Below are 25,942 nucleotides of genomic sequence, written 5' to 3'. Positions count from 1 at the left end.
GGGGTCTGTCTGTAACTATGGGTTGTCTGTAAGTCGGGTGTCCTTAAGTAGGGGACCGCCTGTAAATGCAAAACTTATCATCCAACATTTACCACTAAAATGAAGCACAACATGTGGGGTAAAAACAACAGTGTTCAAAAGTTATAACCATATAAAGTGGCGCAAGTCAGAATCCAAAAAATGGGGCTGAGCCTTCAGCTATAAAATGGCTGCGTCCTTAAGGGGTTACAAAGAAGAGGTCCTGGAGATCCTGCATGAGAGGTTTGAATTAAGGTAGAGATTAATCTAATATCACTGGAAAATCAAAGAGCACGGGAAGGGCAATAGACTGAGATGACAGAAGAGAGATAGGTGGGTGCAGCATTATTCAGAGCTTTGTGGATGAGGGTTATTATTTTAAAGTGAATACGGAAGGAGACGGGCAGCCAGTGCAGCAATTGGCACAGACTGGAGGCATTTGTGTAGCGTTTGGTCTGAAAGATGAACCTGACTGCTGCATTAAGAGTAGGTTGTAGAGGAGAGAGTTCAGTGAGTGGAAGACAGATTAGTAGGGAGTTGCAGTAGTCTAGTCGAGAGTGAATAAGCGCAACAATTAGCATTTTAGTAGTAACAATTGTCAGAAATGGTTGGATTCTGGAGATGTTCCTGAGATGCATGTGGCAAGAGATTGAATATATAGTTATGGCCATAAGTTTTGAAAATGACAGAAATATTATATTTTCACATGATCGGTTGCCCTATGGTTCGCATACAGAAATACAAGTTCAATCATATTATGAGTAACAAAAGCTTTTATTGACAGTTAGAATGAGTTACTGCAGCAAGTGAATATTTGCAGTGTTGTCCCTTCTTCTTCAGGACCTCTGCAATTCTCCCTGGCAGCTCTCAATCATCTTCTGGACCAAATCCTGACTGATAGCCATCCATTCTCGCACCATCAATGCTTGCATTTTGTCACAATTTGTTTGTCCACCCGTCTCTTGATGATTGACCCCAACTTCTCAATGGGATTAAGATCTGGAGAGTTTCTAGGCCATGGACCCAAACTCTCTATGTTTTGTTCCCAGAGCCATTCAGTTATCACCTTTGCTTTATGCAAGGTGCTCCATCATGCTGGAAAAGGCATTGTTCATCACCAAACTGCTCTTGGACGGTTGGGAGAAGTTGCTCTTGGAGGACATTCTGGTAACTTTCTTTTTTCATGGATGTGTTTTTAGGCAAGACTGTGAGAGAGCAGATTCCCTCGGCTGAGAAGTCGCCCCACACATGAATGGTTGCAGGATGCTTTACAGTTGGCATGAGACAAGACTGGTGGTATCGCTCACCTTGTCTTCTCCCAACAAGCTGTTTTCCAGATGTTCCAAACAATCGGAAAGGGGATTCATCAGAGAAAATGACTTTACCCCAGCCCTCAGCAGTCCACTCCCTGTACCTTTTGTAGAATATCAGTCTGTCCCTGATGGGTTTTCAGGAGAGAAGTGGCTTCTTTGCTGCCCTCCTTACACCAGGCCTTGCTCCAAGAGTCTCCGCAGTCTCACAGTGCGCGCAGATGCACTCACACCTGCCTGCTGCCATTCCTGAGCAAGCTCTGCACTGCTGGTAGCCCCATCCCCAAGCTGAAACACTTTTAAGAGACGGTCCTGGCGCTTGCTGCTTCTTCTTGGGCGCCCTGGCAACAATGGGACCTCTCTCCTTGAATTCCTTGATGATGCCATAGATTGTTGACTGAGGTGCAATCTTTCTAGCTGCGATACTCTTCCCTGTTAGGCCAGTTTTGTGCAGGGCAATGATGAATGCACGTGTTTCTGTAGAGATAACCATGGTTAACAGAAGAGAAACAATGATGCCAAGCACCCGCCTCCTTTTAAAGTGTCCAGTGGTGTGATTCTTACCTAATCATGACAGATTGATCTCCAGCCCTGTCCTCATCAACACCCACACCTGTGTTACTGGAGCAATCACTGAAACCATGTTAGCTGCTCCTTTTAAGGCAGGCCTGCAATTAAGTTGAAATGTGTTTTGGGGGAAAACTTTCATTTTCTAGGAAAATATTGACTTTGCAATTAATTGCTGTTAAGCAGATCACTCTTTATAACATTCTATAGTACAGTATATGCAAATTGCCATTATAAAACCAGATGCAGTAGACTAAAAATTAACATTTGTATCATTCTCAAAACTTATGGCCATGACTGTATGGTGAAAAGGAGAAGTCCAGCACAACCTCAAGACAGCGGCCTGTGCCCCGTTGCTATAGTGATCACATAGACCGAGATGGAGAGGTCAGGGTTGGGTTGGTTAGTGGATGGTGGAAAGACAAGAAGTTCAGTCTTAGAAAGATTAAGTTTCAAGAAGAGCGAGGACAAGATGTTAGAGACTTCTGGTGTAAGGCAGAGGTGATGTTACATGCAGTAGTATATAGCTGGGTGTCATCAGCATATAGATTGGAAACCAAATCTGCTGATGGTTTGTCCGATGGGAGAAGTATAGAGGGAGAAAAGAAGAGGTCCTAGGACTGAGCCCTGAGGAATCGCCGACACTGAGAGGAAGATGAGAAGAGAAAGATCCAGAAAAGGAGACACAAAGTGTGGTCAGAGAGATAGGAAGAAAACCAAGAGAGTGCAACGTCCTGTAGGTCATGGAGAGAACCATCCTGAGGAGGAGCTGATGGTCCACAGTATTGAACGCTGCCGATAGATCCAGGAGAATGAGGAGAGAATAGTCACCTTTGGATTTTGCAGTGAGGAGATCATTGGAGACTTTAGAAAGAGCAGTTTCAATGGAGTGCATAGAGCGGAAACCAGATTGTAGGGAGTCATGTAGGAGGGAGTTAGCTGAGAGATAGCAGGTTAGACGTGAATAGACCAGGCTACTATTTTTCTGTAATAAAGAATGGAGAAATCCATTTCTATATGAAATATGAAAAAAATTAAGGGAGGAGACGAATAAAACCTGTTAATAATTCTCTGCCTTCCAGTTAGTGCAGAACCTAAATTTGAAAGTAATATTTGGGTTTTATTAATAATTAATGTAAAGTAAAACGTCATTTGTTTCCCTGTGGTTTAAGGAAAGTTGCATAGTGAATGGCAAGCCTTTCCGTATGTAATATATAGACATATCGATTCCTGAACATGCCCTTAACGTAAAGCAACAGGACACGCTGCATGAAACTACATCTCCCGGCAAGCACTGGCGCGCATGCGCACTCAAATTGTGACGCTTCTCCCAGGTAACCACAATCGCCTTGAAACTTAGGCATTCGCTAGGAGTGCCAAGGGAAGGGTTTGGTCATTATCACAGTCCCGCCCCCTTGTGATTGACAGGATTTTTTTTCTCTTTCACTCCGCTGTCATTTTCTCCTACGACCAATTAGAGACAGTAAATCACTTGCGAGGGGCGGGGTTATGGTCAGAAGGAGGCGTGTCAGCGCCTAGCATGCTAGGTTTTGTCTTGCTTGTGTTGGTAGGGTAGCTTGTGACGTCGATGGTGCTGCAGTGATGGAGAGTGGGGGGAGCAGCCGGTGACCGGGGGGGATTGTGGCGGCGGCGAGGCTCGGGATTGTCGGGTAACGGTTTCTCCGGCTCCAGTATGGGTGCGCCTCACATTGCGGTTACCGGTGGATAAAGGTGACCTCAAGATCTCTTTTATAGTGGACGTGGTGAAACCCCCCTAAAATCCTAGATGAGTGGAAGGGTATACGGAATGTCACCGCTGTGCTCCAGATTGTACCATTAAGGTAAGGGGGGGGGGGGGTATAGGTGCTGTTACCCATTGTGTCTGTATGTGTGACCCTGCAGCATTGTGACAGCGGCTTCTATGTGTAGCCATAAATCAGCACACATCCCCTGCAATCCATTCATATACTTCATTGTGTGCACACTCTCTCTACAGTATATACTGTGTATATATATATATTATGCATATAGCTTACACACCACACAGGACATTTTACAATTTCATGATTGGATCTGTCACATTGATCGATAGGATCACCGCCCTGTGTCTTACATTAGGAACAGATCTATTCCCCATCCTGTAAATGAATTTATGTCCAATGCGCTTATTAGGATCCGATAGTGTGAACGCGGCTTTGTGGTATTGGTAAGAGCGGCGTGCAGAAGAGCTACACAAAAATGTGATGAGTATGTATACACACGCATAGTAGGGAGGGGCTCACCAATCTGCTATTTCTTTATTGTACTGACAGCTATACCCCTCCTCCTTGTACATGACATTAGTGACGGACCCCCATGGTGAAGAGAGTCCCTCCGGTAAAGCAAAAGCTTTTATTCCTGTAATGACAGCGTCCATTGTGCTATAGATAAGTGAAGGGGAATGTATTTTCTGATACTTATACAGTGAATATTATATTGTAAATATTTATATGTTTCCGATACATTGTATATCATCTACTAAAGCTAGAATGCTGGTGATTGTAGTCCGAGTTTGGCTTTTGGGCCTTTAGCATCAGTGATTGTAGATAATCTATCCTGTTCTTGATGATCGTTTAGCAATTCATTCATTACTAATTCTTTATCACCCTTATCAGTGCTGGAGTAATTTATTTCATACATTTTTAATTTTATTTTTTCTTACTAGAAATACTTGGTCTGTAATTGGAAGCTAATCGGCCTTTTGAAATTTGATTTGCATAATAAATGGTGACACATATATATTTATATAAAGTGTGTTTTGTTTAGAAATAATAATATATTTGTATAGCTGTCGGTGTATGATGTAGGCCGGTGTATGAAGCTTCCCTTGCTCCCGGTGCATTTGACTTTTTCCAACGCATTCCCCTCCTCATTGCAGAGCATGGTTAACCCCCTTGATTTTTCCAGCATGCTTGAAGAATATTGAAAATAACAATTAGTCATCAGGGTTGTGGTCCTGGAAGGTTGCAGCATGTGTATGTAGGATGGATCCATCAGAGAGGAGCGCTGCAGTAGGGAGCAGGGATTGTTACTGAGCAGCTAATCTTCTGGGTGTGTGCTGGGGATGACAAGCCACTTTTACTATACAAATGCTTCGGATTCTGCCATACAAAAATAATGTATCTTTGCTGGATGGGAGTTCAGCCCCTTAGTGTTACTGGATGTGTATGTACAATTGGTTACATTTCATTTATTCCTTTTTTTATTTTTATAGAATGTGTGATCAATCAGTGATGTAAAGTTTATAGGACATCCATCATCAGATTTACTGATGGTAGATGTCCCAAACTTATTACGTCTGTCCTCGCGTTTGGAATCAGATTCTTTTGAAAAAGACTTTATAAAAATATTCAAATGAGCCGTAGCCGCTCTAGTCAGGTTACCCGAGCGCCTCTCACCTCCACCGCCTGCTAATATTTGCCTCCACCTTCGTGAAAATCTGGCCATTTCATGGTCCGTCCTTCACAGTAGGAGCACAGACTTAATTTGCTTCTAAATATATAATTTAAAAACCAAACCACTAATTTCTAAGAAATGGATTACAATTTAGCCCCTGAATTTATGACCTTCTTTTATTACGGTAATAAAATTGTATGTAAAACATATATATAGTACCATTATTTAATTTTTATGATTATATTTATTATTATTAATTGTATTATTATTATTCTTGTTCTTATTATTTATTTAATTGGAAAAGGCGATCAGTGTTTTTGCATCAAGAGTTTTTAAGCCAAAACCAGGAGAGGATTGTACACAGGAAAAGTATATGGCTGCCTTCACATGGCCATATTCAGGACATAAAACACAAAAGATGTATTTCCCAGAATGCCCCCGATTTCTACGGTAGTAGCATAACCTGTCTATGAAACTAGGAGTCCCTGAATTTGTATGTAAGTCAAAACTGTATATTTTATAATTGTAGATCTGGACAAATTCTTTTTTTGCCCCAGTGACAATTGGAGTTTAAATTTTTTTTGCTGTAAAGGGACCATGGATTATCAACAAAGCTTCATTACAGACACCTTACAGCTGATCATTGCAGTCTGGAACTATAGTGAAGCATCCAGAGAGCTTCACCAGAGGTCACAGTGAGCACAGGGGTCCGTCTTTAACTATGGGTTGTCTGTAATTCGGGTGTCCTTAAGTAAGGGACCGCCTGTACATCTATTAATGTTCTGCACTTTTTTGATATGTAAAATGAAGCCCTTGGTCTGGGCCAGCACCAGGCACAGCTGGGCAAATGCCGGGCCCAAAGCTGCTGGCGGGGCCCACACTGCCTAACCTCGGTTCCCAGTAGCCTGGCAGCGCCTGGTGAGCAGTGAGGGGGCCATATATGATGAATCCATGCGGGGGGTGCTGTATACAATAGAACCATGAATTTGCTGTACATAAACTGCTAAAAAGGGAACACATCAAATAACACATCCTAGATCTGAATGACTGAAATATTCTTATTAAATACTTTGTTCTGTATAAAGTTGAATGTGCTGACAACAAAATCACAAAAAAAAATCATCAAGGGAACAGCACACTTCAGGCTGATCCACCTTTGGAATGCAATGTCCTTAAAACAAGTCAAAATGAGGGTCTGTATTGTATGTGACCTCCACGTGCCTGTATGACCTACCTACAACGCCTTAGCATGCTCCTGATGAGGAAGCGGATGGTCTCCTGAGGGATTGCCTCACCGACCTTGACTAAGGCATCCGCCAAGTCTTGTACAGTCTGTGGTGCAACGTTGGAAGATGGAGCAAGACATGAGGTCCCATATGTACTCAATCAGATTCAGCTCTGGGGAACGAGCGGCCCAGTCCATAGCTTCAATGCCTTCATCTTGCAGGAACTGCTGACACACTCCAGCCACATGAGGTCTAGCAATGTCCTGCTTTAGGAGAACCCAAGGCCAACCACAGCATATGGTCTCACAAGGGGTCTTAGGCTCTCATCTCGGTACCGAATGGCAGTCAGGCTACCTCTGGGGAGCACACAGAGGGCTGTGCGGCCCCCACACCATTACTGGCCATTGCCAAACCAATCATGCTGAAAGATGTTGCAGGCAGAAGATCGCTCTCCACGGCATCTCCAGACTCTCTCACGTCTGTCACTTTGCTCGGTGTGAACCTGCTGATCGCCACATCTCCTGGTGAACTGGCCTGTCTCCTTGTAGCGCATCCAGCCTCTGGACACTTTCAGACACAGCAAACCTTCTGTCCACAGCTCGTGCTGATGTGCCATCCTGGATGAGCTGCACTACCTGAGCCACTTGTGTGGGTTGTACAGTCTTCTGCTACCAAGAGTGTGAAAGCACCACCAACATTCAAAATTGGCCAAAACTTCAGCCAGGAAGCAGTGGTACTGAGAAGTAGTCTGTGGACCCCACCTGCAGAACCCATCCTTTTATTGACTGTGTCTTGCTTATTGCCTGTGAAATTGATTGTCAATCAGTGTTGCTTCCTAAGTGAAAACTCTGATTCCACAGAAGTTTGATCTACTTGGAGTTATATTGTGTTGTTCAAGTGTTCCCTTCAATTTTTTTGAGCAATGTTGTTTGGGAACATTTTAGCTTTAATTATTCAGAAAGTAACTATCACAAGAGTTCACTGCAAAGGGGCCTACTGAGGCTCTCTTGTTGAGGGGCCTACTGAAACCTGGAGCCGACCTTGTCCCTGGTTCATAAATGTCATTTACTTCATGAACTAGACATTCCTGTCCATAAAATGACCACAGGTGGAGGGTCATGTGATCTCTAACTGTCCACGACCAATCTACCTTTCAGGACCTTATGATGGCATTCATGAATACAAAGTCAAGGCCATGGAAGATGCATTGCTCATGGACAGTTAGAGCTCACATGAGCCTCCATCTGCGGTTATATTATGGGCAAGAATGACAGCTGACGAGGTAGAAGACGTTTCTGAACCGTGGGTATTATTCAACATATAAAGAAACTTTTAATAGATGTATATTGGTAAATATCCTGCCCCCAACACTTACACACACATTACATGGCCAACCCCTTTAAGCCCAGATAATATTGCTATAATGCTGTCTGTATTTCGCAGGCTGAATTAGTCCAGACAGCCTCATACAAAGATATGTATCTCTTCGGGCGCATTCACACGTTGAGCTTTGGTTGTGTTTTCGTTGCGTTCTAAAACGCATTACAACAGCTGAGATGAGGTGATTTGCCTAATTACATTACTCTTAACGTTTGCGTTTACAAAACGCATTGTAAATATGTTAACATGTGAGTTAACAATATGTTAACACATGCGTTTTGTTAACAAATGTAAATAGTAATGTAATTAGGCAAATCACCTAATCTCAGCTGTTGTAATGCGTTTTAGAACGCAATGAAAACGCAACCAAAACTCAACGTGTGAACGCGCCCTTCCATATTTTGAACTTACTCTTGGTTTTGGCCCTGATTTACAGGGGCGGCTTAAGACGGCCCAGGACCCTGGTCGAAATTTTAGGGCCATTAGAACTATTACATTGGATTTGCTTTCTTCATATGTTACTAGAATCAAGATTCTTGGGGAAAGGAGAGGGGTCTCTTCTGTCCACTTTTACTACTGTAGTTTGCGGACCTTCAATGGTCCTGAAAGGAACCGTTTTGTGTATGTGTCTATATTGTGTGTGTTGAGAGATTGAGGATTTCAGGCTGGAGGGCCTTCTTATTACTATCTCCACAACTTACTGGGAAATTGGCTCAGGTGGTCAGGGCCCCCTAGAAGCCTTGAGCCCCGGGCTGCCTCCCAAACCACATATATCCAAATCCACTACTGCCATGTTAAAATAGTGACAAGGATCCATCCGTCTGGTATTGGCACAATGGTACATCCACGTGGCTGAGCACTCCACATCTAAATGCTGATTTGTCCCATTGAATAAAGACTAATCTGCGTGGGGCTGACCATTGTGAAAGCACATGAGAAATGAACACGTGGTGGTCATCCAGATTTTGGCATATCATCTACACTGAACTCTGGGTGAAGATTTATCCGAGGAGTAGTGGCACATAAAGGATGCTGGGAGGTGTGAGATGTGAGTCAGATTTCTGCAGACATTGCTGTGAGTGTATTATGTAACACGTCCAATATACATCCACCCACATGGTAAATGTGTAGTATAGTAACAGCATGGAGCCGCTTTTATTGGATGATTTCCAGTTATGAGACACTGGTTATAGAAGAAAAAATGGCCATGATGTCTGTGCTCCGTCTCTGGCTACCGTGGTGTGTCCGTGAGGGTGCGGTCACACTTTGCGTTTAAAAATGCATTGCAATAGCTGGAGAGTGATTTGCCTAATTAAACAGCTGCTAACACCTGTGTTTACAAAACGCAACAGTTAACGCGTTGTTAACACATTGTTAACGCATGTGTTAACATCGCGGTTAACACATGCATTTTGTAAACACAAGTGTTAAGAGGTGTTTAATTAGGCAAATCACTCTTCAGCTATTCCTATGCGTTTTTAAACGCGACGTGTGACCGCACCCTGAGACTCTCCTACCTCAACTTTAGTTCCTGAGAAAGTGCTTGGTGTCTTTATAGGGTTATATGAACATGCGCGTTTAGTAACATGTGAGGGCATTTACGGTGCGTTCACGCGTTGTGTTTTGGTTGCATTGTAACAGCAGAGGAGAGGTGATTTGCCTAATTACATTTAACATTTGTGTTTTCGAAACTCATTTTAAAGGCAATGTTAACACTTGTTAACGGACATGTTAACAATAATGTAATTGGTAAAATCCCCTCTCCTCAGCTGTTGTAATGTGTTTCAAAATGCAGTGTTCAGTGACCACCTATTGCCTTCTCCTGATATGTCATTTCCATGGCCATTGTTTGGACCGGCCTACCATATTGCTAAGGGTGATGCCACACATGGAGTTTTGAACACGTTTTTGGTTTGTTTTTAAAAGTCAGTTAAAAAACGCATGCATTTTCAAAAACCAAATGCATTTTTCAAAACCGCGGGCGTTTTTGGACGGACTGCTTAAAAATGGACCAAAAAAGGGTTAAAAACGCCATGTGTGGCATCACCCTTAGTCTCCATGTTCCGGCAGCTTGCGTTGCGTCGCGTTGTGCGGTGCGTTTTTGACGCATTTCACTGGCTTCAGCCTTGATTACATGCCAAGGTTACATTGCGTTTTAGCAGATGCAGTGGAAACGCAATGTAACCACGACAATATTTCATTTTACTGAGGACATGCCACATTTTCCGAGGAGTTGGGAAAAACCTTCAGTAATTCTGGCACTTGGCATTTTCAGGTGAAATAACTCTAGTTATTATTAGTTAACATATATGTTAACATTTTTGTTTACAAAACATAGTGTTAGTGGTTATGAAATTGGCCATCTCCCTCAGCATTTGTATTGCGATGCAAAACACAATGTAAACTGCACATGTGAACACCGCCTAAGGAAGCCACAGCTGTGTATATGAGCGCCTAGAAAGAAATGAGGAAGTGAACGAGCCACAAAAACAATGGCTTGGAGCTACCTGCACGTGACGCCGAAATTAGGACGTGTGCTAATCGTATTTCCTACAGCTAGAACGCATCCTCATTTGCCTCTGTGGGCTCATGCACTCGGCTGAAGATTTGACAGCAACAAGCATGAGGCCCATCATGGACCGTCATTTTCAATTGTCATCGCGCACGAGTGGACCTCACCCTCAGATGTCACATGGGATGCAAACAAAGGTCCTCCCCTGTGTATTCCGTATACCTGCACATGTTGTGTCCAAGTGGCCACACACACATGAAAAATACATTTTGTGTGCATGTTTATTTGGCGTGTCTGCTTGTAGATTGGAATGAAAAATTTTATATATTCTGCGTCATGCAGAATTTGTTGCATAATTTGTATATGTGAAGCTAAAAGGTCCAGAGCTTAAAGGGAACCTGTCATCAGCAATTGATCTAATAAACCACTTCCAGAATATAGACAAACAGTGTAACACCTTCTAGTTATTTCTTTTGTGTCCCAGTGGGTTGGCTTCATCCAAAAAATCAACTTAGAAGTGAGATGTAAATTAGTTGTATAAAGTCAAGGAGGCGGAGATTTTAACACTGAAGTCAAAGTGAGGAAATATAAATGCCTCCTCCTCCTTGATTGAAATCATCCATTAGACTTCAGGAGATCTGGTTTTTGATGTGTCTTGATGGAAACCCATCATTTATAGTGAAGAGGATTTCTGAGGAAGAGAAGGCTTAACTTCAGTGTTAAAATTTCCACCTCCTTGAATTTATACAACCAATTTACATCTCACTTCAAAGTTGATTTTCTGGATAATGCCTTCATCCTGTGCCATGAGAGAAACAAGATTTGGAACGTGTACGGCTGCTTGACAACCTACTGGTACTGGTTTATTAGGTCATTTTCTGCTGACAGGTTCCCTTTAAAGGGGTGACATTTTCCACCTATCCACACCACTAAGACCCCCGTTATCAACAAAAGGAGGCAGAAAAAGATTCCAGAGTCTTTATTAAAATTACAATTTCATTGTAAAACCAATATGGAAAAAAATATCACCAGGTTGGTACAGAAATTACAGTTATCATAGTAAAAGGGACAGCATCGCACGTAGGTAAAGTTGAGCAGGGGTGTTGCCTCCTTGGGCCGACGTCATCCAAGGTGCTTTAGCCTTCTAACATCGGCAAACTGTACCCCATGCATATATATATAATATCTATATATTATATATATATGCATATATATCTCTGATCAACGAAATCACAGCAGCCTTCATGGAGGATGGAGAGGAGTAGAAGTCCATGCAGGACCAGATATATATGCATGGGGTACAGTTTGTGAATGTTAAGAGGCTAAAGTACCTGTGATGATGCCAGCCCGAGGAAGCCAACTCGCTATAGATATCCCTGGATACCATGTAAAATTATAAAGTTGATTATATGGGCATCTAAGGGAAACAATTTTTAGCTAAAAGAAAGGTGTCAGTTAGTTACTAGGGCTCTATGGGAACCTGCCACTAGCTGTATTTGTGAAAAATGTGGTGACCGATTCACTGCTCTAGTCAGTCTCCGAGTCCGCATTTTCATAGTTTGTAAATAAAATTACATTTGTTAACATTGCGTTTATTGTGTTAACTGTGCAGTCGAGGAAGATTTATCAGAAGTGTCTGAGGTAAAACTGTTCTAGTGGCTCCTGGGAACCAATCAGAGCTCAGCTTTAATTTCCTAAACAGCTGTGGGAAAATGAAAGCTAAGCTCCAATTGGTTGCCACAGGCAACTAGAACAGTTTTGCTCTCAGACACTTCTGATAAATCTCCCCCAATGTTTACATTTTAACATAGGCAGGAATAGAAATGAATAACCCACTTAATATTTTCCTACAAACTCCTGCCACGTGGTTTGCTGTCTGCAGCTTGGACTGTTTTGTTCAGCCTGATGGATTCCCTTTAAATCCACTATGATGACAGGTTGTTTCAACAATGGGGACATGTTCAGACACGACAGATTTATGACAAATTCTGCTTTGAAATTCTAAAACAAAGTGTAGATTACTATAAACTTGAAACCTGCTCCAAACCACAGACAATCGTGGTTTAAACAGACAATCGTGTGATTTCCATTTTTAAGCAGCTGCAATAATTGTGACCGATGTGGAATGATCCACTTGACAGATCAGTTTCCAATTTTTGGCGTAACTAGTAGAGGCATAGCGGACTTCTGCATGGGACCCCACTTACCCCTTTAAACTATTCATAAAGTATATACACACCATATATACATACATGCAGCTTATACACACATACATACAGTATCATATACAACAAGTACACATAACAAATACACGCATATTCACACCCGATACCATGGATGCAAGGGCCCCTCGACACTGTGGGCCCCATAGCGCTGCTTCCCCTGTAGTTATGCCCCTGCTTCCCAAGCAAATGAGGCCAGCTCAGTCCAATTCCAGTATATTAGCCTTTCCTGCCATATAAAGCACAACCACTGTACAATGTGTGGTGCTGGAGTCACTCCACTCTACAGATGCTTGAATTAGCCCTTTTTATTGCACATGTGATCATAGTTCTGGCCAAATGTTAGAGTACATTCACACGAACATAATGGGGACCAATATGTGAGTGCTCCATTTGCTGCTGCATATCTGTCCCCATTGACATCTCTCATCCCTCCTCCTCTCCAGCTTCTAGCTTTATTCACCATTAACTCCTTCACGCTCTGCGCCATACATTTACGGCACAGAGGTGTAGAGGCTGTAGGGAGAGTGCTCACTGGCTGAGCCCTCTTCATACAGAGGTGGGGTTTGCTGCATATTGCAGCAAACACCCACTGCTAATACCCGCTATCGGTGCTACACTGATGGTGTGTATTCACCCTTCCGATGTTGCCGACATTTAAAAGAAGGCGACTCGAGGCTGTATGGTTTCTGTTGTTTTGTTATAATGAGGCAGTGGCTCATTGTAATGAATACTGTGTAAAAATGCCATCTACTGCAATACAGTAGTACTATAGTATATTGTAGGAACAATCAGACTACCCTAGTCAGGCCATCTACCCTAGAGGGTCTAAAAAAAAGTTGTAAAAATAAAAACTTAAAAATTCTAATCTCCCCCCTCATTTCCCTAGAACTGATATAAAATGTAATAAATAGTAAAAATCACAAACATGTTAGGTATCGCCGTGTCTCAAAATCTCCGGTCTATCAAAATATAAAAACTATTATATAACGGAAAATAGCCCTTTGGGGCTAATTTTCGAAGGAAGGAGTCCATGTATAACAACTATAAGAAGATTACCACAGTCACAGTGCCTAGACCTATGAGTAATGTCCTGGGTTTATCATTATGGATTTTGATGGTAAATTTCCTTAAAAGGACACCTATCATCAGTTTGACTGTTGGTAACTATGTAGTACTCACATGCTTGTCATCTTTAGCAGGTCCTGGACGTGTTCTTATTATGTTCAGGAACAGAGCAATATTCAAGAAAAAGAGTTTTTTTTTAAATATGCAGATTAGCCTTTCCGTATTGGCGTATTTGAACACCCGCTCTGTCATAGTCCCGCCTAAAGAGCTTGGAGAGGGCTCACGCCCCGCACTCTCCCAGCCCTGCCTCTCTGACGTCACCGTCTCTCTCAAAGCTTAATATTGCGCTATTCCCGAACATAATAAGGACACTACCAGCAAAGAAGACAAGCAAGTGAGTTCTACACATCTGCTAGCAGTCATACTAATGGTAGATGTCCTTTAACTAATGATAAAAATAATTTTTTAGCCAAATTACAGGTGCGCAGCTCCTAATAAACTTATATTTGTAGAATTCCTTTGAGAATTCCTTTTGTTTCACTTAAAGGGGTGTTCCATTTCAGAAAGTCATTTACATTGTTTGTTTAATAATTATACAATTTTCCAATATACTTTCTGCATCAATTCCTCAGTTCCCTAGATCTCTGCTTGCTGTCATTCTATAGAAAGCTTCTATGTTTACTACCAGTGGACAGTAATCTGACCATGGTCACACAGGTGCACGGCTCGTTATAACCCACAGCTCTGATTACTCTCTATAATACTAACGAGCCGTGCACCTGTGTGACCATGGTCAGATTTCTGTTTATTGGAAGTAAGCACAGCAGCTTTCTATAGAACAACAGCAAGCAGAGATCCAGAAAACTCTGCGGAATTGATAAATCTTGGAAAATTGTTTCATTTTTCATCATTCAAACAATAACATTAATTTGCCGAAGTGGGAATAGCCCTTCAATGAAATGACTTTGCAACCATTTTCTCACAGTGTGATACAAAAATACACATGTTGCTGTATATGAGGCATTTATTGGCCACTTTTTGCAACCTTTCTCCATTATGGGGCACATTTACTTACCCGTCCGGAGGAGTTCCCAGAACTGATTATCCGATGATAATGCACTGTGCCGCGATTCGCTAAGATTGTGCACCCATCCTGCATGTGTCGCTTCCCCGCTCAGGCCCACCTGAGTTCACCTTCTTCTTCCTGGTGCATGTAAGTGCTTGATCTTGCGACACAATTTGAAAGTTAAATCCCGCGCTCAGTCCAAATCATGCCCCCACCCCGTTTTCTGTTGCAGCTGATGCCGCTGCGCCACAATCCCATAACATGCGACACAATCCCATGTTAAATACCTGTCCCAGTGGAGCAAATCCCGAAAACGCTGGAAAAAACGACGAGAGTGCGGACGGACCCTTAGTAAATAAGCCCCATTGTCTTGAAATACAAAACTGCAGCCACTGTGTAAACATTGAAAAAAAAAAAAGTTTAGTGCGTATAGAATTTTTTTTACATTTTAGTCAATTTGCTCCCAGAACCTGGCCAACCCCTGTAATGTCGCTGCATTATACCAATTGACTGAAGTTTGTCAACACTTAGGAACTGTATCTCATTTGGTTGCTTCTGACGCTCCTATACTTTTAGATCCACTGTTTGATTCATAAGGGCAGCACGGTGGCTGAGTGAGTAGCACTTCTGCCTTGCAGCGCTGGCGTCCTGGGTTCGATTCCCACCCAGGTCAACATCTGCAAAGAGTTTGTATGTTCTCTCTGTGTTTGCGTGGGTTTCCTCCGGGTCCTCTGGTTTCCTCCCACACTCAAAAAAATACTGGTAGGTTGATTAGATTGTGAGCCCCATGGGGACAGGGACTGATTTGGCAAGCTCTGTGCAGCGCTGCGTAATCTGTGTGCGCTATATAAATAAAGAATTATTATTATTAGAACTGCGCGTGGTATTAAGGACTCGGATGTAATGGTTCTATACTATGATGATCATTCTGTGAATATTACAATTGATTACAATAATTATTTTCGGCTCTCATCCACCTACTGCAGCGCTTGTTGCTAGGCAATGACCAGGACAAATTATTCCTGTGTTTAGCAAATACAACAATTTGTGTTTTTGTTATTTTTTTTTTTTTTTTTAATTAATTAGGACTGGTTGTACTCCCTTTATTATTGGACACTTTGGTAGAGGTTACGGATTGAAAGCGATAATTGCCCAATTCTGACAGTAGTAAAAGTTAGATGTGTCAATATTTTTATAGAAACCTTTCCAGGAGACGTCTTCTGACAGCGAACTACTTGTACCCTTAAGAGATACAGATGGTCTATTGACAGGTTTTCTCTTGTTTCAGTTTCCTAATTGCAGTCCACGTTCCTCTGGGTATCTGTCCCTGAAAAGTGACAGCCTCTATGTTGTTTGTGTCCATAGGGATAGTCATTCATGGCATTGGAGTGAATAGTGAAAGGAAGTCTCCGGGGTGGGGGATGGGGACTAAAGCTTCATGCATTTGCTGCCTTTTATTTCATCATAGCCAGAGCCATGAAAATGATATAGTAAAAAAAGGAAGCAAATTCTTAGGATAGATAACATGATCATTTTGGCACAACTTTATTGCAAAAGTGAACAGTTAATCGCAAATTTTAGAGAAACCGTAGGAAACCAGGGTAAAACGCATTGTTGGATCACAGCCTCAGCCTACCTGCACAGGAACGTTTGCGTTTCATAATTTTCAAACAACAGTTCTTAGGTCCGCTGTTGGTGGCCCATGTGTCATCAAAGAGTGAGGTCAACTCATGCACCAATGACGGGAGAAAAAACTGCTCAAGCCACTTAATAATCTTTATATATCCGTCAAATTCTGCTGCGCTTTACAAATCATTTACCGTATATACTCAAGCATAAGCCGACCAGAATATAAGCTGTACCTAATTTTACCACGAAAAAACTGGGAAAACCCATTGACTTGAGTATAAGCCTAAGGCCGGCGGCACACGTGGTGTTTTAAACCTTAAAAACATTTTTAAGCGTTTTTTTGAAAACGCATACGTTTTGGACCTGTTTTACCAATAATCTTAATTAAAACTGGTCAAAAACGCATGCATTTTTCAACAGACTGCTTAAAAACGGCCCAAAAATGGGCTCAAACGCCACATGTGCCACTGGCCTAATGTGGGAAATGCATTGGTCATAGCCTTCTTCCCCCTGTATATAGCCAGCCTTTTGTCCCCCAGTATTTAGCCAGCCCGTCTGCCCGTGCCCCCAGTATATAGTCAGCCAGCCTGTTCACCTTCCAGTACCCCCTGTTTAGAGCCACACAGCCTGTTCGCTCACCCGTGCCCCCAGTCTAGAGCCACACAGCCTGTCCTCCTGCCTGTGCCTCCCAGTATATAGCTAGCCAGCCAGCCCATTTACCCGCCTGTGCCCACAGTATAGAGCCACACAGTCCGCCCTTCCATGCCCCCAGTAGATAGCCAGCCGCTGTTGACATTATAGTGTGTCCACGGCACAGCGTGCACATCCAGCATGCACATGCCATTGCAAGCACGAGGAGGACTTGCTGGGGACGTCAGAAAGGTGAGTATGAAGTTGATTTTTATATATGCGTTTAAGCCGAATTTTTTTTTTTTTTAGCACATTTTTTTTTGTGCTGAAAAACTCAGCTTATACTCTAATATGTACGCTATGTCTCATTCAGACATAGTTTTTGGTGTCTATGTCTTTTGTAGCGGATAGCACAAGGACTGTTTTTCTCCAAAGCGGACCACAGATCTCCATAGAAATCCTCATTAGCTTCTATTTTGCTTGTTCACAATGCAATGCGGCACATCCCATGCAACGAGTCACTCCGAACCGTGAGTGAGCCGAGTGGCCACGCAGCCTCTTGTTTCCCTGACTGCGGCCCATAATGCACTTGTTCTTGTGCGTGTTACCTTAGATGCCAGATTTATCTGGACTGGATTAAATTCTAGGGCTGTGGTGACACGGTGCGCTCTTGCATTTTTACCATACTCTTCAGTGTGTTTTAAGAACGCAACAAGAACAGACCAGGAACACGCCGCGTCACTGCACACTTAGCAGATAATCTGGAGATTGGCACTTCTTTACCACACTCCTAATTCTCTTTTTCTCCAATTCTGTAATTCGTATTGATCCTCACATGTAACATTGGCAAAGAAACAAGTGACCTTGAAAGTCAGCACAGTCGATGTCGTCAGCCGTTCAGCAGGATGATGATGTCTCGAGCATTGCTGATCCTCACAGAAGCTTCGTTTTGTGGAATAGGTTCAGATTACTTTTGTTCATTATGATTTCTGCTTGGGAAACCCAATACCAGGACACAAAGGCCATTTCTGTAAAGGTTAATGAATCAAGAAATGATGTAAATGTCACCGTCCTCTTCCTTATCATGACCTCATGACACCTGCAACTTCTCTATGACAAGTCCTGCACATAGCCTGACATTGTTCAGTAGTGTGAGCCATGCTGGGGGCTGTGGTGCATTCTACACAAATATCCAAAACTAACATATACCAGGACAGCTTCTACCTCACTGGGTTTATTAAGTGGAATCCTATGTCATAAATGTGGAAATAACTATCAAGTGGAGCGCTGCTGTTAAAGGGAATCAAATTTAACCCCACTAACCTATTAGCCCCACAATTGGGGTATGAAATATTCTTTTTTCTGTTTACCTATGAAAAAATAAATAAATGTTCTTCCTCCAAAGTGATTTGTAGGTGAGCAGAGAAGAGTCATACTCTGCATGATATAAGTCATGTTTGGAGGCTGGAAGGGGAGCGTCACTTCAGACATCCCTATCTTCGGTTCTTATAATACCTTTGTGTTGAGATAAGAATCTCCTCTTTAAGATCGCATCAGGCTTGTGGTTCTGTGAGTTACAGAACTGAAGATCTAGGCAATAGCTCCTGTAATCACAAGTTTGATACAATCTGAGTGTGTTCTTTCATACATGCATCTAAAACGCATATGCATTTCCACTAACACATGATTTGCATTACTTAGGATGCGTTGTGGGAAGGATATTAGGTAATTTACCAATATATAACTGTGAAAAGTTCTGCACTGCTTTCTTGATATGTAAAGTGAAACCCCTGGTTCAGGAATATCTTTTACCTCGTCAGCCAGACGATCCTGTCCATAAAATTACAGCAAATGGAGGGTCCTGTGATCTTATCTGTCCTTGACCAATCGTCCTGCTAGGACCTATGTACTTTTTAATATAGTCAGAAGGCCCTGGAAGGTTAGAAATCACATGACCTTCCATTTTATGGAAAGGATTGGCAGCTGATGTGGGCATATTTTTTAGTTACAACCTGCACTATGTGTAGTACTTTTATAATCTACACGTTAATGTACTGGAGCTGAGGTCAATTATAAATTAGGAGTAAATGCCCGAGTCTCTGAAGTAATTGAGGTCTTTGCCGTCCTTGTCTTAAGATTTGCTAGAGGCATTGAAAACATTTCCTGTGTCAACAGCAAGTACTTTTTTTTTTTTTCTCAGACCGGCTTTCTTATAGCATAGTAAATACCTTTTGCTGCATAATGTGCACAACTCAGCCCATTATTGTGTGAATGTTTTAGTTCTTCCCCCCCCCCCCCCTCATTATTACAGTCATGACCAAAAGATTTGAGAATTATACAAATGTTAATTTATACAAAGTCTACTGCATCGGGTTTTATAATGGTAATGTGTATGTACTCCAGAATATTATAAAGAGTGATCAGCTTAACAGCAATTAATTGCAAAGTCAATATTTGCCTAGAAAATTAACTTTTTTCCCCAAAAACACATTTCAACTTAATTGCAGGCCTGCCTTTAAAGGAGCAGCTAACATCGTTTCAGTGATTGATCTCCAGCCCTGTCCTCATCAACACCCAAACCTGTGTTACTGGAACAATCTGTCATGGTTAAGTAAGAATCACACCACTAGACACTTTAAAAGGAGGCTGGTGCTTGGCATCATTGTTTCTCTTCTGTTAACCATGGTTATCTCTAAAGAAACACGTGCAGTCATCATTGCACTGCACAAATCTGGCCTAACAGGGAAGAGTATCGCAGCTAGAAAGATTGCACCTCAGTCACCAATCTATCGCATCATCAAGGAATTCAAGGAGAGAGGTTCCATTGTTGCCAAAATGTCTCCAGGGCACCCAGGACTGTCCCTTAAGTGTTTCAGCTTGGGGATGGGGCTACCAGCAGTGCAGAGGTTGCTCAGGAATGGAAGCAGGCAGGTGTGAGTGCATCTGCACGCACTGTGAGACTGCAGAGACTCTTGGAGCAAGGCCTGTTGTCAAGGAGGGCAGCAAAGAAGCCACTTCTCTCCAGAAAAAACATCAGGGACAGACTGATATTCTATAAAAGGTACAGGGAGTGGACTGCTGAGGACTGGGGGAAAGTCATTTTCTCTGATGAATCCCCTTTCCGATTGTTTGGAACATGTGGAAAACAGCTTGTTGGGAGAAGACAAGGTGAGCGATACCACCAGTCTTGTCTCATGCCACCTGTAAAGCATCCTGCAACCAGTCATGTGTGGGGCGGCTTCTCAGCCAAGGGAATCGGCTCTCTCACAGTCTTGCCTAAAAACACATCCATGAATAAAGAATGGGACCAGAATGTCCTCCAAGAGCAACTTCTCCCAACCGTCCAAGAGCAGTTTGGTGATCAACAATGCCTTTTCCAGCATGATGGAGCACCCTGCCATAAAGCAAAGGTGATAACTAAATGGCTCTGGGAACAAAACATAGAGATTTTGGGTCCATGGCCTGGAAACTCCCCAGATCTTAATCCCATTGAACTTGTGGTCAATCCTCAAGAAACGGGTGGACAAACAATAACCAACAAATTGTGACAAAATGCAAGCATTGATTGTGCAAGAATGGATGGCTATCAGTCAGGATTTGGTCCAGAAGATGATTGAGAGCTGCCAGGGAGAATTGCAGAGGTCCTGAAGAAGAAGGGTCAACACTGCAAATACTGACTCGCTGCAGTAACTCATTCTAAGTGTCAATAAAAGCTTTTGTTACAGAAATACAAGTGCAATCATATTATGAGTATGTGATAAAAACCATAGGGCAACAGATCATGTGAAAATATAATATGTGTGTCATTCTCAAAACTTTTGACCATGACTGTAGAGAGAACCTTGTCATGAGAATTTAGATCAACAAACCACTACTAACATGTTAGTGAGTACAGAGATGAGATTTAATGTCCTATATTCTGGGAGATTCATCATTTATGTAGAAAAGGAGTAATGTAGTAAATTAAATGACCTGTAAGGAGTCAAAGGTGGAGACGAGTCATGATGGGATGTTTCTTCCTTGCATTTTTGCAACATCCCCCACCGGGGTCTAGCCGTTCTTCGATGATAGGATCATAGGGAGGCTGTGATGTTGAAGCAGCCTGATCCATTGATCACTTGGAGGCACGTTGCACAAATCAACTCACGGTTCTTTTTTGGAACTTGAACAGCAGGCAACAGCATAACATTAGCAGCAGGTTTAGCAGACTGGAAATCTGGTAGGAGATAGCTGGTCCGCACTAAGGGTTGCTTACAGTCTGGTAGTATCTTCTGTCTGGGCTGGTATAGATGGAGCCTAGTCCAGACAGTGGACCTCTGTTCTGGGGCTTAGTCTCCTGCCTGAAACAGATCTGCTTTCTGTTATTGTGTGTGGGTGGCAGCTCTGCAGGAGCTGCACACTAGACTTGCTTCTCATTTTGACCATGTAAAACCCCACAAGGGGCTTTTATACTCCCATAGTGAGGTGACAGCACTGTCCAACTAGCTTTCAGCTTGCTCTACAGTAAAGAACACAGCATATCATTGGTTAGATACAATAGATATGTTAACTGTTGCCATCCCAGGCAATAATTCCAGCTGGAATTACAAAGTATTCCACTCTTGGAGACCTGCTAGAGAGGTGCTCATTCTCCCTAGACATGGAGAGGGCGCTTTTCGCAACAACTGCCCACCCTATGCATTTGAAGGGTTCCCAGGGTCATCCCAGTGTGAATCTTCTCCAACCCTGCCGTTCCTTAGGTCAGTGGAATGCACAATTTAAAATTCATTGTGATGCCAAATCCACTTTAAGATGTAACTAATTGCTTCCTGCTCTGTTTTCAATTGATTCACACTGAAGGCAACAAAACTATGAATTGACGCAGGTGGAATTATATTCTTAACAACGGAAGTGTGAAAAAACTGGAAATATGTTGTATATTCTCGGTCAGTGATGGCAAACCTTTTAGAGACCAAGTGCCCAAACTCCAACCAAAATCCACTTAGCTGTGTTGGCACTTTGCAATAAACTATTTAATCAGTAAGTTATTGCTCCCTACTCTGTCACAATATTTATGGTATCTGCCTCTTAAGGACACCAATACAGTTGAAATAAGAAGGTCAAAATTTGGAATCCTCCTGTACAGGAATAGGGTCAGCAGGACCTCCACAAATAATCCGGTCCTTTTCACACATTTTTTCAATGCAGTCCCAAGTGGCCAAGGATGTATTGGGGCAGATTTACTTACCCGGTCCATTCGTGATCCAGCGGCTCGTTCTCTGTGGTGGATTCGGGTCCGACTGGGATTCACTAAGGTAGTTCCTCTGACGTCCACCAGGTGGCGCTGCTGCGCTGAAGTCCGCTGAAATGCACTCAAGTACACCGGCCTATTCCTGGTGAAGGTAAGTGCAAGCTCCGCGACACTTTTTGTTTTTTAAATGCGGCGGTTTTTCCAAATCCGTCGGGTTTTCGTTTGGCCACGCCCCCCCCCCCATTTCCGCCGCGTGCATGCCAGCGCCGATGCGCCACAATCCAATCGCATGCGCCAAAATCCCAGGGCAATACAGGGATAATAGGCGCAAATAGGAAATATTCGGGTAACACGTCGGGAAACCGTGAATCGGGCCCTTAGTAAATGACCCCCATTGTGTTAAAATAGCACTGAGAGCAGCATATCTTGAGTTGCCTGAGACGGCAGGAAGATTCTTTGAGTCCTGTGTGCTGATCTTTGTCCATGACTTGGGTCCCATTGAGAGGGCTCTGAGTGCCACCTCTGGCACCCGTTCCATAGGTTTGCCACCACTGGTCTAGGTTCTTCAAAGAAGCCACTTTTTTGCTTTGATTACTGCTTTACACACTCTTGGCTTCTCTTGATGAGCTGGGTAGTCACCAGAAAAGGTTTTCGCATCCCAAGTGCCCTGTCGGGTAGCTGCTTTTTTCTAGCCATAATACAAATTCTAAGTAAAGAAAAACAAATAGCCATCATTACTTTAAGGAATGAAGGTCAGTCCGTCTGAAAAATTGGGAAAACTTTGAAAGTGTCCCCAAGTGCGGTTGCAAAAACCATTAAGCAAGGCAAAGAAACTGGCTCACGAGAGACCAGGTCAATGCCCCACAGAGTCCTAGCAGCAGACACGTCTCTACAACAACTGGTAAGAGGAGACTGTGAGCTGCAGCCTTCATGGTAAAATAGGAAATCACCGCTAAGGATAGGCAACAAGCAGAAGAGACTTGTTTGGGCTAAAGAACACAAGGAATGGACAGTAGACCAGTGGAAATCTGTGCTTTGGACTGATGAGTCTTTGAGATCTTTGGTTCCAACCACTGTGTCCTTGTGTGACGTAGAAAAGGTGAATGAATGGACTCTACATGCCTGGTTCCCACCATGAAGCATGGAGGAGAAGGTGTGATGGTGTTGGGGGCTTTGCTTGTGACACTGTTGAGGGTTTATTCTAAATTGAAAGTATACGGAACCAGCATGGTCACCACAGCAGCTTGCAGCGGTATGCTAGTCCATCCAGTTTGCATTTATGATCCCAAACTCCCCTCCAGGCTGTGTAAGGACTATTTGACCAAGAAGGAGAATAATGGGGTACTACGCCGGATCACCTGCCCTCCACAGTCACCCGACCTGAATTCAACTGCCCTGTTTTAAGGGATACATTTCCTTCTGGTTCTGAAGAAAAACATTGCCACAGTAGCCATCGCTTTCTATTGATCTCTAAACTGTATCCCTAACACCACGGAGACATTGACCATTTTAAAAAGCAATCGTTAACTGAATCTTAACATTGTTTAAGAAAATTGTGGCAAATTGTGGACGTACAATTCTTGGTCAAGCTACAATGAAACCTAGGATGCTCAATGGCTGCATGTTTGGCTTTACCCTTAGGGCTCATTCACACAAGCGTAATGGGGACCAATATCCAGCTGCACCATTTGCGGCCAGATATCGGTCTCCATTGATGCCTATGGTGCCCGGTCACGGTCCGGGGAGCACACCTTGTCCACCAAAATTTGAGGCATTAAAGGGGTATTCTCGTCTCGGCATTTACATTCAGTTTCATTAATCTGCCATATATAAACATTTCTTCAATTGGATGTTATTAAAAAAAATGATCCTGTGTGAAGATAATTTCTCATAAATGTAGTCATGTTGTCCCTTAGAAACGAGATGGCTTCCTCGGATACGACCACGTCACACTCTGGCAGCGGTGACCAGACTTGCGCTATAGGGTCCTGCCGGACCACCAGGATTCAGTGTTCATTACCACAGGACGGCTGTGCGACCTGTAGTAACTCCCGGACATTTTATAAACAATAACCTTTTGTTTATTTGTGCAATCACTCCAGCAGAGGTGGCCGTATCCGAGGAAGCTATCTCGTTTCTAAGGGACCATATCACTACATTTATGAGAAATTATCTTCACACAGGAACATTTTTTTTAATAACATCTAATTGAAGAAATGTTTATTAATGGCAGATTAATCAAACTGAATGTTAATGCCCAGACGAGAATACCCCTTTAAGCCTGTTGCCCACAAGTATGTCCAAGTATGGTCCACAACGAGTTTAGTTGGAGAAACATGTGCCATGCCCTGGTGGGATTTCCTGTACCCACAGGACTGGACTGGCATCCTGAGTACAGTCCATTTTATACAAGTTTCATTTCGGGAAATCCGGCCAGCACGCAAGTACTGCGGCTGTGGAGCCCCTGCGCCTGCGGAGCTACTGCTGCATACATAGATGACGCTTCCATCTGCTCTCTACTGCACTCTTTCCTACGAGGTCAGCGACATTTATCAGTTTAACTCTGAAACTGATTTCCATATGTGGTGTTTGACATTTTTGGAAATCTCAGGGGTAACTACTGTACTTTACATGCATTTAATAGGCATAGAAGTTGAGCTCCTATAGACATCTCGGCTCCAGTGGTAGGAATGTCCAAATCTGAGATGAGAAGAACTCCAGTAAGTTGCACAATTCAGTGCTCAGCATTGTACAATTCAATTACTACAGTGTCATGACCACAGCACACAATGCACGGTGCTGGATCTGGTCTCATCTGGTGTTTACTGTGAGGAGTAGTTGCCATGTAATACTTCCTGTAGCTGTAGGAACTGTTATATACCACAAACCCAACCAGCCATGTTCATGTTTAGAGACTCGAATCCTATAGTCCCATAGCTCCTTCCTTCATACTACATCTCTAGCTAAATTCCAACTGTAAGCAAGACACATAGCTGTCTCCACTGTTTGTTGACCTGCATTATATCCTGTATGTTAATGTCTCAAAAAATAACCATATTTATGCAAAGTAAGGGGTCAAAATTATCTTTGTGTAAACATAACCAGGGGATTAAAATTTGAGAACTTTTCATGAGCAAACCCCTAAGCATGATGGAGGCCACCGATTTATTTTAATAAATCTTGTTTAATAGATTAGTAAAAATATTTACATATCATTTTTTTTTTTTTTTTTTTTTTTTTTTTTTTATTGGCTGCAATGAAACAAAGAGTGAAAAGTTTAGAAAGGTGCGTACCAACGGTATGCTTCTGCTGACTTAGTGCGTTATCAATATTCAATATTTCAACCTGCTTTCAAAGTAAGGCTCAGTTCACACCTACGTTGAATGGTACTATTTTCTGTCACTTATTACAGAAGACTGATGGATCTGTTTAAAATGTCCATTTATTTCAATGTACCTGTGGCTTCCTTTCATGTCCGCTTGCACCCTTTCTGTTAGTTTTCCGTTATCAGAAAAGAGAGCGCTGCAGCTCCTGTCCAATTTTCCACTCAAATAATTGAAGCACTAATGAAGTGGAAGAAACACACACTAATGGAAGAGATTAAAAGTCCATTGAAATCATTAGACTTCCAAGATTATTGTGGCTGACA

The 25,942-nt window shown here is 42.7% G+C and overlaps 1 protein-coding gene across 2 annotated transcripts in view; it reads left to right on the top strand.

Annotated features, from left to right (window-relative positions):
* The first annotated feature begins 3,404 nt into the window (after nt 1–3,404).
* TTBK2 (tau tubulin kinase 2) overlaps nt 3,405–25,942 on the top strand; it is an 85,212-nt gene continuing 62,674 nt past the window's right edge. Inside the window, exon 1 of one of the 2 annotated variants that reach the window (XM_072115648.1) lies at nt 3,405–3,736. The gene's annotated coding sequence lies outside the window, so the exon portion shown is untranslated. The remainder of the gene's footprint in view (nt 3,737–25,942) is intronic. The other variant, XM_072115649.1, reaches the window with a different exon arrangement.

Source organism: Engystomops pustulosus, chromosome 7 (genome assembly GCF_040894005.1).
Source record: "Engystomops pustulosus chromosome 7, aEngPut4.maternal, whole genome shotgun sequence".
In the NCBI taxonomy this organism is placed as follows: Eukaryota; Metazoa; Chordata; class Amphibia; order Anura; family Leptodactylidae; genus Engystomops; species Engystomops pustulosus.
Note: the sequence above shows the minus strand (reverse complement) of the source record. Positions and strands in the feature narration are given on the sequence as shown.